We start from the raw sequence: 18,473 nt of genomic DNA, 5'->3' as shown, positions 1-18,473 counted from the left end.
CCAGTCCTACTGTCCATTCATAAATTGTGAGCTCCTTGAGGGCCAGGGTTCATGTTTAACTCCTACCCATGTACAATGCTTTGCACATAGTAAGCGCTTATCAATCAATCCATCAATTAAAGGTATTGAGTGAGCACTTACTTTGCACAGAGTACTGGATTAAGCTTTTGTGAGAGTACAATACAGTAGAGTTAGTGGACACAATCTCTGGTCAAAGAATATTATGACTACTTTTACCAGAATATGAGTCTATATTTTGTTACTATGTAATAATAATACTACTATATATATATAAAACACTTGGGAAGCAGCATGGCCTAGTGGAAAGAGCACAGGCCTGGGAGTCAGAGGACTTGATTTCAAATCCCAGATCTGCTACTCATCTGCTGTGTGACCTTAGGTAAGTCACTTAACTTCTCTGTGCCTCAGTTTCCTCATTCTAATACCTCTAAGACTGAGAGCACCATCTTAAATCTTCCCCAGCACTTAGCAAAGACCTTGGCACATAGTAAATTCTTAACAATCACCGTTATTATTACTATTAATAATAATATCTTTTAAGTATCTGTTAAAGACTTACTATGAGTCATGTGCTGTTCTAAGCACTGAGGTAGGTACAAGTTAGGTCAGACATAGTCCCTGTTCCACATGGGGTTCACAGTCTAAGTATTAATAATAAAAATATTAATTAAAAAAGACCGAGAAGGGGGAAGTTTATGCATTTATTATATTAAAGCCTCTTCATTTTATGGAAGATGTTACTTCTTTGATCATTGATTTGAGATGTTTCTGTACATTTTATATATGAGTTAGGATTACAGAATTCCATTAGATAACTGATCATCTGACTCAATTTATTAACTCTGCCCATTATGACATGGTTGTACTATGTACTGTTGACATAAGAGATATATATGTATGCACATAGATATCCCCTTTAGTCTGTAAACTCATTATGGGAAGGGAACATTTCAAATAATTCTGCCGTACTGTAATAATGATTGTGGTATTTGTTAAACGCTTGCTATGTATTAGGCATTTTACTAAACGCTGGGGGAGGATAAAAGCAAATTGGGTTGGACACAGTCTCTGTTTCATGTGGAGCTCACAGTCTCAATCCTCATTTTCAGATGAGATAACTGAGGACTAGAGGAGTGAAGTGACTTGCCCAAGGTCATAGAGCAGACAAGTGGTGGAGCTGGGATTAGAACCCATGACCTTATGAATCCCGGGCCTGTGCTCTATCCAATATTCTTCCGAGCGCTTAATAGAGAGCTCTGCATATAATTAGTGATCAAGAAATACCATTTATTAGTTGATTAATTGATTATGTTGATATTTAGTTCCATGTTACCAATGAAGATCTTTGGTTGTAATTAGGATTCGCTGGTATAGACTGATTCACTTGCTTCACTTTTCTTCAGACTTCTCACCAATACCTGGCTAGCTGGGTAAAAGAGTTGGCAAAGATTGGCTTGTCTTCTATGCTGCATACCCCAGTAGCATGACCATCAACTTTTATATATATTTATATATTTTGGTATTTTTTAACTGATTACTTATGTGCTAGGCACTGTTCTAAGCGCCAGGGTAGATACAAGCTAATTGAGTTGGACACAATCCCCATCCCACATGGGGCTCACAGATGGGGCTCACAAATGGGGCTCCCCTACAGATGGGGGAACTGAGGCCCAGAGAAGTGACTTGCCCAAGGTCACACAACAGACAAGTGGTGGAGCCGGGATTAGAACCCATGACTTTCTGACTCTGGTTGGTGGAGCATGACTGATGGAATGAAGGTAGGTTGTGAGTGTTGAGTTTGGTGGTTAGGGAGGAATGGAAGGCAGAGAAGGGAGTTTTGGGAGGGAGTCCAAGTGAAACATGGTGACCTGGGATAAATCATAATAATAATAATTGTGGTATTTGTTAAGCGCTTATCTTTGTGCCAAGCACTGTACTAAGCACTGGGGTGGATACAGGTAAATAGGTTTGGACACAGTCCTGGTCCCACGTGGGGCTCACAGTCTCTAATCCCCCTTTGAGAGGTGAGGGAACTGAAGCCCAGAGAAGTGAAGTGACTTGCCCAAGGTCATACAGCAGACAAGTGGCAGAGCCAGGATTAGAACTCTTGAGGGGGGCTACTGATTGGCCGTCTCTGGAGGGCGGGGGGCGAAGGAGAGTTTTGTGTAGAGGGAGTAAGTGGCTGTGTTCATAACTACAGTTTGTTGTCATACTGATGAGTCTTGTTCGACCTATAGCGACTCCATGGACACATCTCTCCCGGAACGCCCCACTTCATCTGCAATCGTTCTGGTGGTATATCCATAGAGTTTACTTGGAAAAATATGGAACTGGGGCATAAACGCGTAAATGAGTACAGTAAATGAGTCTCTGCCCTCGACTCTCTCCCACGCCACTGCTGCCCAGAACAGGTAGGTTTGACTTGTAGCAGATAGCCTTTCACTTGCTAGCCACTGGCCAAGCTAGTAATGGAATGAGTAGGCCTCTGCTTGACTTTCCCTCTCATAATTGAGACTGGTAGAGGACTGGAAACTCTCCAGGTGTAATCCTGAGAGGTAATAACTATCATTGAAGAATGGTAATTCAGAGTTGATCAGGTTAGAAATGACACAGTGATGAGAGTCATGACATGATGGTTTAGAACTGTATTCTAAACACTTTAAAACATCAATAATTGCCACTGAATATTCCGTAGAAATTCCAGGCCTGTTGTGGTGGAGCAGGAGACCTGAGGCTGACTCCACCCACCACCAGCTCAATTCAGTCTCCTGCACCTCCCTTCACCTGTCACTGAACAGAAAAACTCATTTTTCCAAGTTTAATTTGTGATTCATTAGGTCAGACAAGAAAAATTCTCACTGTTCTTCGTTTTGAAGGTGTTGGCACTTTCAGTCCATTATATACCATTTAGCTCATTATTAATAATGATGGTAGGAGGAAGAACGAATTGTGAAATCCCACTTTTGGGGTGAGGGAACTAAGCCAAAGCAGCTAGGCCTAGTGAGTAGAGCACAGGTCTGAGAGTCAGAAGGACCTGGATTCTAATTCCGGCTTTATGTGCTGTGTGACCTTGGACAAGTTATTCACTTCTTTGTGCCTCAGTTACCTCAACTGTAAAATGGGGATGAAGACTGTGAGCCCCACAAGGGACAACCTGGTCACTTTGTATCCCCCCCCAGCGCTTAAAACAGTGCTTCGCACATAGTAAATGCCTAACAAATGCCATCATCATCATTATTATTATTATTAGTATAGAAGCAACATGGCTTAATGGCAAGAGCACGGGCTTTGAAGTCATAGATCCTGGGTTCTAATTCCACCTCCGCCACTTGTCTGCTGTGTAACTTTGGGCAAGTCTTAACTTCTCTGGGCCTCAGTTACCTCATCTATATAATGGGGATTAAGACTGTGAGCCCCACGTGGGACAACCTGATGGCCCTGTATTTACCCCAGGGCTTAGAACAGTGCTTGGCACATAGTAAGCGCTTAACAAATACCACAGTTATTATTATTACCATTATTATAGTAAGTGCTTAATAAATACCATGATTACTATTTAAGTGACTTGCCCAAAGTCACACTGCAGACAAGTGGCAGAGTCAGAGTCAGAAGTCAGAGTCAGAATTAGGAATCCAAGTCCTCTGTCTCCAAGGCCAGTGCTTTTCCCCCTATTCCAAAATGCTTCTCTGCTGTTTACCTTCCAATTTAATGCTTCAAGGAACTACCTGGTATTCTAGAGATGTGAGATTGTTCATTCAACATTTAGCATAGGGTGACTCACTCCTTATTCCCATGTATTCCTATGCAAGTACCATAATTATTATGCAAAATCAGGTCTACCAGGAGGGCCAGACCAGTTGTTGAAAGTTCAGATCTTTGAAGTCTGAAAATATGCAGTATTAAGTCAATAACAAGATTCTGGAGTTTCATCTACAGATGAACAAAAGAACAGTGCTGAGATAAATTAAACAAACAGTTGCTAAATTATAAGAAACTTAAGTTCTCCCTCACACATTAAGAATTGTATGTTTCTTGGTAAAGAACTGGTCAGGTGCTTTGGTGCTGAGGATCTTATCTTCTGTCAGAGCAGGGTGGCTGAGTGGAAGAAGTATGGTTCTGTGAATCAGAGGACCTGGGTCCTAAACTAATTCTGCCATTTACCTGATATGCGACCTTGGACAGGTCACTTAACTTCCCTGGACCTCAGTGTCCTCATCTGTAAAATGGGGTTTTCAATACCTATTCTTCCTTCTACTTAGACCGTGAGCTCCATGGGGCGCAGAGACTGATTATCTTGTATCTTCCTCAGTGCTTAGTGAATACCACAAATTAACTGTACTCTTCCAAGTGCTTAGGACAGTGCTCCGTGCACACTACATGCTCAATACTACTGCTTTATTGATTGAAACTGAAAGGCAGAGTTCTGCCATCCCATAGGGTCTATCTTGTATCTCCTCAGTGCTTAATAAATACTGCAAATTAATTGTACTCTTCCAAGTGCTTAGGACAGTGCTCTGCACACACTACATGCTCAATTAATAGTATTACTTTATTGATTGAAACTGAAAAGCAGAGTTGTGCCATCCCATAGGGTTCTAGGCTTAGTCTAGAAAGCTAGAGTAGACAGGACTGGAATATATAATTCTGAAATGTAGTCGATGTCTTGCTGTTGAAACTATTCTCACTTTAGAATTGCTACCCTGGGAGGGACAACTAAGGAGAATGAATTATAGCTGCAGAATGAAGAGCTGAAACTGGGAAGCCAAAAGCAAGAAGGGTAGAGAAAACATTTTAAGGACCCGGAAAAACAAAGTCTCAGACAATTCTGCATCCCAGCTGGAAATTGGGACTTGATTTCTTAGACAGACTTTCATGGCACACTGCTATCAAGAAGAGAATGGCTCTCTTCAGGTAAAAGTTTTGCAAGGAACCAGAGAGCCAAAGAAGCAACTTGTCGGCTGTATGACTTTGGGAAAGTCACTTAACTCCTCTGTGCGCCTCTTACCTCATCTGGAAAATGGGGATTGAGACTGACAGCACCACATGGGACAACCTGATTATCTTGTATCTACCCTAGCACTTAGAACAGTGCTTGGCACATAGTAAGCACTTAACAAATACCATCATCAAAATAATCATCAAGGTACAATATTTTAGTGTGCCCAATGCCCTAGGACTGTGAATCCCACATTGGTCTTTTTTAAATGGTATTTGTTAAGCACTTATTATGTGTCAGGCACTGTATTAAATGCTGGGGTACATCCAAGCTAAACAGATTGGACACAGTCTATAGCCTACATAGGGATCACTGTCTTAATCCTCATTTTAAAGATGAGGTAACTGAGACATAGAGAAGTGAAGTGGCTTGCCCAAGGTCACACTGCAGATAAGTGGAAGATCCAGGATAAAAATCCAGGTCCTTCTGGTTTGCAGGCCTTTGCTCTAACTACTAGGCCATGCTGCTTTTCAGCCATACCATCAGTAGTGTCTCATTTTAATAAGGAAGACAACTCTATATGAAGAGGTTTTGTGTGAAGAAAAGCAGCAGCCCAAGCTATAAGACCACTGAAGTGACCAGGTAGATGGTTCCATTCTTTAAATTCATCTTCCTTTCAGGCCACATTCATTCATTACTATGTGCAGAGCACTGTACTAAGCACTTGGAATGTACAATTCAGCAACAGATAGAGACAATCCCTGCCCAATGATAGGGCTCACAGTCTAAACGGGGAGCCACATGATGCCAGGGGGCCATGGCTGGCAAACCCAACACCATCAGGGAAGAAGCAGCGTGGCCTCGTGTATAGCTCACAGGTCTGGGAGTCAGAAGGACCTGAGTTCTATTTCCAACCTCGCCACTTGTCTACTGGGTGACTTTGGACAAGTCAATTAACTTCTCTGTGCCTCAGCTACCTCATCTGTAAAATGGGGATTAAGAATGTGAGTCCTATGTGGGACAGGGACTGTGTCCAACCTGATTATCTTGTAACTACTCCAGTGCTTAAAACAGTGCTTGACACATAGTAAGCACTTAACAAATACCATCAATATTATTATTATTACTGTTAGTAAGAGTGATGCTGGGAGCTCCCCTCAGTGTCTCTGCCCTACCCCTCTCAGCCTCAGCCTTGGATAGGACTTGACCAGGGAATGGCTTAAGGGACATATTTGAAAATAAATAAAGAAAATAAAAAAAAATCATCTATGTAATGCATTGACCAGAACTGAGATTAAAAATCAGGAAAATTAAGGATACTTTCCACCTGGGATAAAACATGTCCTCCTGGAAACATGCAAATACAGTGATTCTATTGGAAGTCTTCAAGAGGCTCCTGGATCAAACAACAGGCAGAAGAGAGAAGTCTTCCCGGGCAAGGGCATGGACTGGGTGGCCTCCCCTCTAATTTCTCTGAAGAGTGCTGAAATTCTGTTATTTATAGGGTTCTATTTGCTGACACAAACCTGATATCCCAAAGCTGGGCACTGAGTGTGGTGATGGAGCTGTTCTTATTGAATGGAATCCAGTGTTTTAATTCCAAGGACTTGAAAAACACTTTAGGACTAACTTAGCAATAATATTGAGTGCTTGTATCCATGGGAAGAAATTGGGCTAGTACCCATGATTCCAACACCACTACCAAGTGGTATATTTTTAGGTGGCATTTACTGAGGACCATAATTTTGTTTAGTCCACAAAGGGACTCCGCACAAAGGCGGAGTTGGGAGCAGCAGAAAAGTTTCTGATTTTTCTTTTCAGAAAACCAAACTGGATTGTCTGGAGATAAAGACGTGGCCAGAGATTTGCGTTGCTGGATATCGGGACTTCTAAGAAAAGAGCCATGGCTGTTGACCTGCCATTTAGTTGATTAGTCAGAATAATCCCCCTAAAGTTACTGGGAGAGTGAAAGGAAGTGAGCCATTCATTCTACAATCATCTCAGAATGTCTAAGGTGGCCGGGGGTCGTGGGGGTGAGGGGAAAGAGGGTGGCGCTCAGGATTTTCAAATTACTGCAACTTGTTTTTACAAAAGAAAAGGGAATATAGTCAACTGCTGCAGAGTTTCATTTCCCAGGAAAGATTCTTCATGGGTTGACCTGGGGTTTCTGTGTTTTTTGATGCAATCTATATTGTTTAATTCGTAATGTGTCACAACTGCAAGGCCCATAAGGGTTGCAACTGCTTAAAGAGACACTTTGTAACTAAGGATTGTTTATTTGGAGCAGGGGAGAGTCAAGGGGCTCTAGCCTCTAAGATCTCTTCTTTAACCTGTCTTGACATAACTTTTTTTGAGGACAGGGACAGGACAGGAAGGACAGGAAGTGCTTACAACAGAGAAGCAGTATGGCGTAGTGGATAGAGCTCGGTCCTGAAAGGCAGAAGGACTTGGGTTCTAATCCTGGCTCTGCCACCTGTCTGCTGTGTGACCTTGGGCAAATCACTTCAATTCTCTGTGCCTTAGTTACCTCATCTATAAAATGGGTATTAAAATTACCAGCCCCTTGTGGGACATGGACTGTGTCCAACCTGATCAACTTGTATCTACTCCAGCACTTAGTACGGTGTCTGACACATAGTGAGCACTTAACAAATACCATAAACAACAATAACAAGAGTGTTCTGTACAGAGTAAGTGCTCAACTGATTGACACTGTCATTGTGCCCCAACAACCCCAGGCCCAGATCAGTCTCTGCTCTCCTGTGCATGTGCTGGAAATAATAATAATAACAATAATAATAATAATTATGGTATTTGTTAAGCACTTACTATGTGCCAAGACCTGGGGTAGATACAAGGTAATCAGGATGCCCAATGTGGGGCTCACCGTCTTAATCCCCATTTTATGGATGAGGTAACTGAGTCACAGAGAAGTTGTGACTTGCCCAAGCTCACATACTAGACAAGTGGTGGAGCCAGGATTAGAACCCAGGTCCTTCTCTCTTTCAGGAACCTAAGCCCTCTGACTCCCAAGCCAGTGCTCTTGACAGTAGGCCACACTGCTTCTGTGAGTACTGTTTGTGGAATCTAGGAACCAGGCCAATTTCAGGCACTTTCCCCTTTCTCCCATTCAACAACAGTCAGTGACCTAAGGGCTACCCATTCAAAGGTTGAGGGTCATGTTGCTGGGGTACCTAGCCAAGAAGACAAGCAAAACCTTGCCAACCCTTTACCCAGCTAGCCAGGTACTATGGACTGGTGAGAAGTCTGAAGAAAACTGAAGCAATGCATCAGTCTGTACCATGGAATGCTAACTATGACCAAAGATCTTCACTGCCAACATGGAGCTAAATACCAAGAGATTTCTGTAATCTAGACAGCATATGGTAAAATCATGTTAAAGTTTGAAATCCATTGTTACTGTTATCTTTATCTGTCCACCCCCAACTAATAATAATAATAATGATGTTGATATTTGTTAAGCACTTACTATGTGTCAAGCACTGTTCTAAGCACTGGGGTAGATACAAGGTCATCAGGTTGACCCACGTAGGGCTCCCAGTCTTCATCCCCATTTTATAGATGAGGTAACTGAGGCACCAAGAAGTGAAGTGATTTGCCCAAGGTCACACATCTGACAAGTGGTAGAGCTGGGATTAGAACCCATGACCTCTGACTCCCCATCCCAGGCTCTTGCCACTGAGCCATGCTGCTTCCCAATTTATGAGCCCCATGTGTGACAGAGAATGGATTAGTTTTGATGTAATTCTACCTACCCTTTGGACTAAGTGGAGTGCTTGATGCAAGCACTGGGCTTCGGAGTCAGAGGTCATGAGTTCGACTCCCGGCTCTGCCACTTGTCAGCTGTGTGACTGTGGGCAAGTCACTTCACTTCTCTGTGCCTTAGTTCCCTCATCTGTAAAATGGGGATTAACTGTGAGCCTCACATGGGACAAGCTGATTACCCTGTATCTACCCCAGCGCTTAGAACAGTGTTCTGCACATAGTAAGTGCTTAACAAATACCAGCATTATTATTATTAAACACCATAACTACCTGCATCCTGGCCGTGATTTAAAACAAGTATACATTGTTCTAACTTCTGTGACATTCCCTTCCCCATGCACCTGGCCTATTCCTTGGTGCTACAATATTTCCTTACTCCAGGCTTGTCATCAAGATGACACCTATCCTACTGGACACTTGTTTCCATTCAGTCTTCTGAAGAAAGTTAATCAATGGTATTTATTGAGCTCTTACTCTGGGCAGAACATAGTACTAAACACTTGGGAAAATACAGTACTCCAGACTTGGTAGATTCATTCTCTGCTCATAAGAAGCTTAGAGTCAACAGGGAGAATGAAACATCACTTTGTAGTCTTCTCTAGGAGCCTCAGCTGTGAGAGCAGTACTGACTCTCTCTCCTCCTCAGCCTTCCCCTGCACCACAGAGAATTACCATTCTCTTGGGGAATGAAGAGAAGAAATGATAAATCTCCAAGGCCTTACTTCCCTGAGGGACCATCTGTCTTGCTGGCTTACATGCCCAGCTGGGATATTGCACTCACCCCACTCTGTGAAATGAGTTTCAGGAGTTGCTACTTCCCTGAAATTAAGCCAGGACATACTAATTTGAATAAGTACTAACACCTGATATATAAGTATACCTTAACAGTGCCCCAAATATAAGAGTTTAAAAAAATGATGAGGAGCAGGAGGTGACACAAAAGCTAAGGATTATGGGACAAATTTGTTGGAGATGTTACTGTCAGAGTTAGGAAATTTGGGATAACAGGATTTAGAAGGAAATATGAGATGTTAAGTTTGATGTGCTGACCAAACACCCAAGTAGAGTAGTCCTGAAAGCAAGAGAAATGAAGAGCAGCATGGTCTAGTGGAAAGATCAAAGGCATAGGCGGCAGAGAACTTGTGTTCTAATCCTAACTCTGCCACTAGTTTGCTGTGTTACCTTGGACAACTCACCTAACTTCTCTGTGACTCAGTTACCTCATCTGTAAAATGAGGTTTAAATCTTCCTCACTCCAAGTTAGACTATGAAGTACTTGTGGGACAGGGACTGTGTTCAACCCTGTTAAACTTGTATCTACATCAAAACTTAGAACACAGCTTGATATATGGTGAGTACCTAACATATACCATAAAAAGGTGGTTTTAATAATAATAATAATGTTGGTATTTGTTAAGCGCTTACTATGTGCAGAGCACTGTTCTAAGCACTGGGGGAGATACAGGGTAATCAGGTCATCCCACGTGAGGCTCACAGTTAATCCCCATTTTACAGATGAGGTAACTGAGACACAGAGAAGTTAAGTGACTTGCCTACAGTCACACAGCTGACAAGTGGCAGAGCTGGAAGTCGAACCCATGACCTCTGACTCCAAAACATGTGGTCTTTCCAGGAGACCATGCCGCTTCTATACTGTGTTCTGACCAGTCTCCCAGGTGCTTAGGAGAGTACCATACAATAAATATACCTATTACCTGTTCACAATTTAGCAGGACAGACACATACTGATAGAAGAAGAAATAAAGTACAAAGATTGATATAGAAGTGCTATTAGGGTTGGGGAAATGGGTGTACTTAGGCAGAGAGAAAGTATTGAATTGGAAGATGGGGGAAAGATGATGGGTATATGAGAAATCAGTATGAGAAGGTCTCCTGGAGATGGTGTGGTTTCAGAAGGACTTTGAAGATGGGGATAATTAATGTCAGTAAATGCAGAAAAAGCTCTATTAAGCCTCTACTGAGGAGGGCAGATGGCCATCTGCTACACACTCATCCCAATTTAAAGAGAGAATTTTGTAAATGTGGTAACAATTATTGTTCAGTGACATTCCCAAATAATGGTTGTGAAACTTAAGTGGTTTTTGTATGCCAAACATTGTGCTAAGAGCTGGAGTAGATACACTCTAATAAGATTAGACACAACTCTTGTTTCTCATGGGGACTTTTCATGGTATTTGTAAAGCACTTACTATAGGTCAAGCAACTTGTCTTTATGCTGCTGAGTCATCTCTGACCCACAGTGACACCATGGATACCTCTCTCCCAGAATGCCCCACCTCCATCTGCAACTGTTCTGGTAGTGGATCCATAGAGTTTTCTTGGTAAAAATATGGAAGTTGTTTACCACTGCCATCTTCCGCAGGGTAAACTTGAGTCTCCATCCTCGATTCTCTCCTATACTGCTGTTGCCCAGCATAGGTGGGTTTTGATTTGTAGCAGATTGCCTTCCACTCGCTAGCCACTGTTCAGGCTAGGAATGGAATGGGTAGGCCTCTGCTGACTCTCCCTCCCATAGCCCAGACTGGTAGAGTACTGGAAACTCTCCAGGTGAGATCCTGAGTTGGGGTCAAGAACTTAAGAATATTAATAATAATAATACTGATATTTTTTAAGCACTTACTATGTGCCAAGCACTGTAATAAGCACTAATGTAGATACAAGATAATCAGGTCCCACAACCTAAATAAGAAGGAGAACAGGTATCGAATCCCCATTTTGCAGATGAGAGAACTGAGGCGCAGAGAAGTTAAGTGACTTAACCGAGGTCTCCCAGCAGGTATGTTCAGATCTGTGATTAGAACCCAGGTCCTCTGACTCCCATGCCTGTGTTTTTCCCATTGGTTGCACCACTTCCCACACTTAATATTGATGATATTTCTTAAACACTCTGTGGCAGGCACTGTACTAAGTGTTGGAGTGGATACAAGCAAATCAAGTTGAACACAGTTCCTGTCCCCATGTAGAGTTCACAGTCACAGTTCCCATTTTACAGATGAGGTCACTGAGGAACAGAGAATTTAAGTGACTTAAGTCACACAGCAGAGAAGAGGAGGAGCTGGGATTAAAATCCATGACCTTCTGACTCCCAGGCCTGTGCTCTATCCACTGTGTCATGCTGCACTATGTCATGCATGAGCATGCTGCATGCTCAAGCTGCTGAGCGTTGCTGGCGAAGGTCTAAGCACCTTGCCAATCTTATTCACCTCGAATTTATCCTTTCCTGCCTTAACTCTGCCCTCTCCTCTGCCAGGCAAAACTACTTTTCTTCCCTCATTGACGTCTATCCCCATCACCCCCATCAATTGTTCCAGACTTTTAATTCTCTCCTCAGGCCCCCTGTTCCTCCCCTTCCCCCATCCCTCACCCCCAATGATCTGGCCACCTTCTTCATTACCAAAATTAACACTATCAGGTCTGAGCTCCCCAAAGTCACCCCTCCCCCCTTCTCCATCCCCCCCCAGCTCCCAACCCTCTCCCCTACTTTCCTATCCTTCCCCGCAGTATCCTCAGAGGAGATCTCCTCCCTCCTCGCAAGTGCCACCCCCTCCACCTGTGCTTCGGACCCCATTCCTGCTCACCTTATAAAAACTATCGCCTCTTCCCTCCCCTCCTTAACTTCTGTCTTTAACCACTCACTCTCCAATGGCTTCTTCCCCTCTGCCTTCAAACAAGCTTATGTTTCCCCCATCCTAAAAAAACCCTCTCGAGACCCCACTTCCCCTTCCAGTTCTCATCCTATCTCCCTCCTACCCTTCTTTTCCATACTCCTAGAATGAGTTGTCTACACTCGCTACCTTGAATTCCTCAACTCCAACTCTCTCCTGGACCCCTTCCAATCTGGCTTCCGTTCCCTCCACTCCACCGAGACTGCCCTCTCAAAGGTCATCCGTGACCTCCTTCTTGCCAAATCCAATGGCTCCTACTCTATTCTAATCCTCTTTGACCTCTCAGCTATCTTTGACAGTGTCGACCATCCCCTTCTCCTCCACACCTTATCTCACCTTGGTTTCATGGTCTCCGTCCTCTCCTGGTTCTCCTCTTATCTTTCTGGCCGTTCATTCTCTGTCTCCTTCGTGGGCTCCTCCTCCCGCTCCCATCCACTAACTGCAGGGGTTCCTCAAGGGTCAGTTCTTGGCTCTCTTCTGTTCTCCATCTATACTCACTCCCTTGGTGAACTCATTCACTCCCACAGCTTCAACTATCACTCTATGCAGATGACACACAAATCTACATCTCCTCTCCTGTTCTCTCCTCCTCCCTCCAGGCTATTATCTCCTCTTGCCTCCAGGACGTCTCCACCTGGATGTCTGCCCGCCACCGAAAACTCAACATGTCTCAGACTGAGCTCCTTATCTTCTCTCCCAAACCCTGTCCTCTCCCTGACTTTCCTGTCACTGTGGATGGCAAAACCATCCTTCCCGTCTCACAGGCCCTCAACCTTGGTGTCATCCTTGACTCAGCTGTCTCATTCACCCCACCCATCCAATCTGTCACCAAAACCTGCCGGTCTCACCTTTACAATATCACCAAGATTTGCACTTTCCTTTCCATCCAAATGGCTATCGTGCTGGTACAAGCTCTCATAATATCCCGAATGGATTACTGTGTCAGCCTCCTTTTGTATCTCCCTTCCTCTTGTCTCTCCCCACTCCAGTCAATTCTTCATTCTGCTGCCTGGGTCATCTTCCTACAGAAATGCTCTGGGCATGTCACTCCCCTCCTCAAAAACCTCCAGTGGTTGCCTATCAACCTTCGCCTCACTCTTGGATTCAAAGCTCTCCATCACCTCCTTTCTATCTTCCTACTGCCCACCCCATAGGCTCCGCTTCTCTGCTGCTCACCTCCTCACTGTCCCCCATTCACGCCTATCCCACCGTCACCCCCTGGCCCATGTCCTACTGCTGTCCTGGAACGCCCTCCCTCCTCACATGCGCCAAACTAACTCTCTTCCCCTCTTCAAAGCCCTGCTGAGAGCTCACCTCCTCCAAGAAGCCTTCCCAGACTGAGCACCCCCTTCCCCTCTGCTCCCCTTCCCCTTCCCTCTCCCCCACCCTCTGCTCCTCCTCCTTCACCTCCCCTAAGCACTGTGTATATATTATCACCCTATTTATTTTGTTAATGAGTTGTACATCCCCTTGATTCTATTTATCTTGATGATGTTGACTTGTTTTTGTTTTGTTCTGTTTTGCTTTGCTGTCTGTCTCCCCTGTTCAGACTGTGAACCTGTCATTGGACAGGGATTGTCTCTATCTGTTGCCGAATTATATATTTCAAGCACTTAGTACAGTGCTCTGCACATAGTATGCACTCAGTAAATACTATTGAATTAATGAATGAATCTCACATATGGAGAGTACTTCCTCCCAAAGAAGTAGATTCTTTATGAAGATTATTGATCCTGCAAAGAATGGGAGGGTGGCCTACGGATTGACCTTCAACACTACTGTGGTTAAAGTCATGAAGGATGGAGAAGCTCCTGAAAATGATGCCACTTCTTCAGGAAATAAAAGTAAAGAATGGGTTTACTGCTGAGATGTCTAATGGAGCTTTCCTTCATTTAGGGAGTAATGATGAAATGCCACGGGATTTCAACTCACTTTTATAATTTGCATTTTTCAAAACACAGGTGAAAGAGCTGATTATAGAATGATGCACTAATTGATGTAGATGTAAAAAAAAACCCTAATAGGATAGCATAACCTTTCAAAAATTTGTCAGGGAATAACTACAATGAGGTATCAAGCTTCATATGAAGAATAATGTTGAAAAAGCTGTAAACTTCTTGAGGGAAGGAATCCTTTTGTACTCTCCCAAGCATTTAGGACTGTGTTCTGCATGCAGTAAGTGCTCAGTGAATATCATTGATTAATTGATTGATTAAGTGCTCCACCTATATGGTTTGGATACCAGGACTTAATATGAAAGGGTCTTGGTGCTCCTTTATCAATACCACCTGCAAGCTCAACTTAAGGTCACATATCAGAAGGAAAATATCACTGTTACCCAAACACAGAGTTTCCGCCTGAGTGACACCCTGCTGGATGTTTAGGGTGACTATAGTCAACCACCTAAGCCATATAGGCTGCACTGCCAGGCAGAACCCAGGAGCCCAGCTAATGGAATAAAAGTGGAGGCCAAGACGAATGGTGAGGGGGAGTGTCAGTTTCCAGTGCCCTTGGGATACAGGCACAAAGCCACTGCAGCGGTAGTTGGGGGTAGTAGAAGGGAATTCCAAAGTCTGGAATATGAGCAGGTGACCTCTGCCACGGTGGGAGGGGGAATAGAGGGGACATCAGATTCCCCGAGGTCTGGGATATGAGCAGGTGACTTCTGTGGTGGTGGGAGATGGGGGAGGGAGTTCCAGCTTCCCTGAGGCTTAGGTTATTAACGAATGTGTCCACTACTGGAGGAAGAAGGGGAGGGAGGGAGAGACTTCAGCTTCTCCCAGTTTGGGATGTGAGGAGGAGAGAGGAAGTATGTTCAACCCTGGGAAATTTTGGACTGCTGCTGTCACAGGACTGGCAACCTCTGCCTCCTTTCCTCACAGATCATACCTCTGGTTTCAGCCTCCCTTCATCCTTTCACACCACTCTCCTCCTCCCCATGTGTCCTGGAGTCGATCACTTGTCCCAACCCTTCCTGAAGCCTCCTTCCCCTCTTGCTCCCCAGTGCTCAGCCATTCAGTGACAAGGATCCCAGTGGGGTCCAATCCCAGTCCATCTAGCACTCAAGCATGTTGGCAGAGAAATCAGAATGGTGGTCCTGGTGTGCCTAATTAGGAGGGGTGGACTCTTATGGAGTGACTCCAGCCTGGCTCCAGGGGTAGATTTCTAACCCAGCCACCAGTGACAAGTCATGGAGGATTTGTGCTGGCAGGACTCTGAGTGGAGAGATAGAAGGTGGCTGTTTCGGCCAGGGAAGGGAATATATAAATTGTCATAGCAGTGAAAGCCCAGATCTGCAGGCACAGAGTGGGACTGTGTCCAACCCAGTTTGCTATTCTTTAAATGGTATTTGTTAAGCACTTACTAAGTGGCAGGCACTTTTCTAAGCACTTAGGTAGATACAAGATTGGACACAGTCTATATCCCACATGGGGCTCACAGTCTTAATTCCCATTTTACAGATGAGGTAACTGAAACACAGAGAAGTCAAGGGCCTTCCCTAAGGTCACAGAGCAGACAAGTGGTAGAGCCAATATTAGTACCCAGACCTTTATTAATAATAATGATGGTATTTGTTAAGTGCTTACTATTTGCCAAGCACTACTGTAAGCACTGGAGTAGATACAAGGTAATCAGATTGTCCCACGTGGAGCTCAGAGTCTTAATCCCCATTTTACAGATGAGATAACTGAGGCACAGAGAAGTTAAATGACTTGCTGAAAGTCACACAGCTGATAAGTGGCAGAGTCGGAATTAGAACCCATGACCTCTGACTCCAGAGCCCGTGCTCTTGTCACTAAGCCACTGGGCTCGTGCTCTATCCACTAAACCACACTGCTTTTCTGCTTGTATCCATCCCAGTGCTTAGTACAGTGCTTGGCACATAGTAAATGCTTAACAATTACCACAGTCATCATCATCATCATCATCATCATCATCATCATCACCTGAACCTACAGGAATGGGCCTCTCAAAGAAAGAGTGTTTTCCATGCTACACCCATCCAGGGAGTCTTGGCAACCACCAACTGGATTGTCCAACCCGATTTACTTGTTGCCACCCCAGTACTTAGTACAGTGCCTGGCACATAATGAGTGCTTAACAAAACCACAATCATTATTACCATTATTAGCCAGCTCCTCAGTTTTCTAGGAGGGGTTTGTGACCAGAAAGGACAATAGCATGGAATCCCAACCAAAGTTGTTTGATGACCTAGTACTGAGGACCTCTGAGGAGGAAGGGCAATTTTAAGACTTGGTAAAGCAAAGTCTCAAACAATATAGCGTAACATTAAATGGCAGGTGGAGAGGCATCAGAGGCTGACAACCAGGGAAGTGTTACTCTCCTAGAGCAGAGGCTTTGAGGTTATTAAAATTCCAAGTGGCAGATTTGACAAACAATAGGAAAGCCAAGAGGCAAATGTGTCAATACTGCGAAGGACAATTCATGCACATGCAGAGTAGAATGGATTCAAACATACCCTACAGTTTATGAAAATAACCTGTCACTTTTTCACTGATAGGGCAGCTGACCCTCATTTTCTTTCTTGCTTTTGTTTGTGCTTTAATTTAATTATTTTTATACACATCTTCAAAGACCATGGACATCAAAAACAGATTCCAAAGAATAAGCTGAATTTTCAATTTTCTCCCCTTAATGCAGGTATTCAGTATTAGATGAGGTAGCAGGTATTCTGGTAGGGCAAGAAAAGGCAGACATTTCAAATGAATTTACTCTTCAATTTGAAAATAATTCAAATCTTCTGCCGTTGGGACTCAAATTTCCTTAGCACCAATTCTGCAGAGGGAATCAATAATTTGTATATGGCTTTTGCCTCAATGTTGATGCCCTGTTTATTAGATTTTGCACTTTCATCAAAAATAATGCCCTGAGATTTCAGCTTTACAGTGTGACTGCACTCTGAGGCCTTTCCACAGAGAAGTGAGGCCTCTCTGAACTCTGATGCATGGCTTTGTTTCCACTGCCACGACAGCTTCAACTTGGCAGCAAAACTCTAAAGCCCTGTCTGCTGGCCTGCATCCCCAAGCCTACAGGAAGTCTCAGATTTTGCTACTCAGAAAAGAATTCCTTACTACAGATGACTTCCAGGAATTACAATATAGGAACTCTTTTGTTCCCCCATCTTTAAGTCAAACCCAGTGAAATTAAAATCAATCAATTTCTGACACATTCTACCTTGCGGCCGAAATTATTGTTTTCTTCTCCTTTGGACATCATAAATTTGGATTATCAGCTTTTGCCTTGGTTAAAGTGACGGGCCATTTTAGAATAAAGATTGCCAGAAACTACTTGCCTGCCTTCCTCTTCCACTTAGAAGGTTTCAACAAATAAAACTTTGAAATTTTTACTGTTTTTATGTTCTCACTTCTCTTTCTCCATCATCATTATCGGTATTTATTTAGTCGACATCTTATTCATTCATTCAATAGTATTTATTGAGTGCTTTATTGAGAGCTCTATACTAAGCTCTTATAATAATGGTGGTATTTGTTAAACGCTTACTATGTGCCAAGCTCTGTTCTGGATACAAGATAAAAGGTAATCAGGTTGTCCCACATGGGGCTCACAGTCTTAATCCCCAGATTAAAATGAGGCAATTGAGGCACAGAGAAGTTAAGTGACTTGCCCAAGGTCACACAGCAGACAAGTAGAAGAGTCAGGATTAGAACCCCCAACTTCCAACTCCCAAGCCTGTGCTCTTTCCACTGAGCCATGATGAGAACCAGAGAAGTGGATTAAGGATTTGGGGATTTAGGGGCTATATGAAGGTGAAAGAGAGAGTCCCTGGCCTAGAAAAGCTCTCATTCTCTCTTTCTCTGTCTCAGTCTGTCTCTCCTTGCCTGTTTCTCTTGAAAATATCTCTCTTTCATTCTCTTTCTCTGTCTTGATCTGTCTCTCCTTGCCTGTTTCTCCTTATTTCTTTTTCTTTTTGAGCTTTTTTTCTCTTTTTCTCTCCACTCCCCTTTCTTTATATTCCCCATACTCACGTCTTCATATTTATGCTCTGAGGAATTTTTCAGGCC

The 18,473-nt window shown here is 43.6% G+C and overlaps 2 non-coding genes across 2 annotated transcripts; both read right to left on the bottom strand.

The window, feature by feature from the left end:
• Window positions 1-2,441: 2,441 nt before the first annotated feature.
• LOC114806257 lies at window positions 2,442-2,579 on the bottom strand. The gene has a single exon (XR_003754292.1). It is a non-coding gene; the product is annotated as a small nucleolar RNA SNORA7 (small nucleolar RNA).
• An 8,613-nt stretch (window positions 2,580-11,192) lies between these two features.
• LOC114806246 lies at window positions 11,193-11,329 on the bottom strand. The gene has a single exon (XR_003754281.1). It is a non-coding gene; the product is annotated as a small nucleolar RNA SNORA7 (small nucleolar RNA).
• Between the last annotated feature and the right edge of the window lie 7,144 nt (window positions 11,330-18,473).

This window comes from Ornithorhynchus anatinus, chromosome 21 (genome assembly GCF_004115215.2).
Source record: "Ornithorhynchus anatinus isolate Pmale09 chromosome 21, mOrnAna1.pri.v4, whole genome shotgun sequence".
Classification (NCBI taxonomy): domain Eukaryota; kingdom Metazoa; phylum Chordata; class Mammalia; order Monotremata; family Ornithorhynchidae; genus Ornithorhynchus; species Ornithorhynchus anatinus.
Note: the sequence above shows the minus strand (reverse complement) of the source record. Positions and strands in the feature narration are given on the sequence as shown.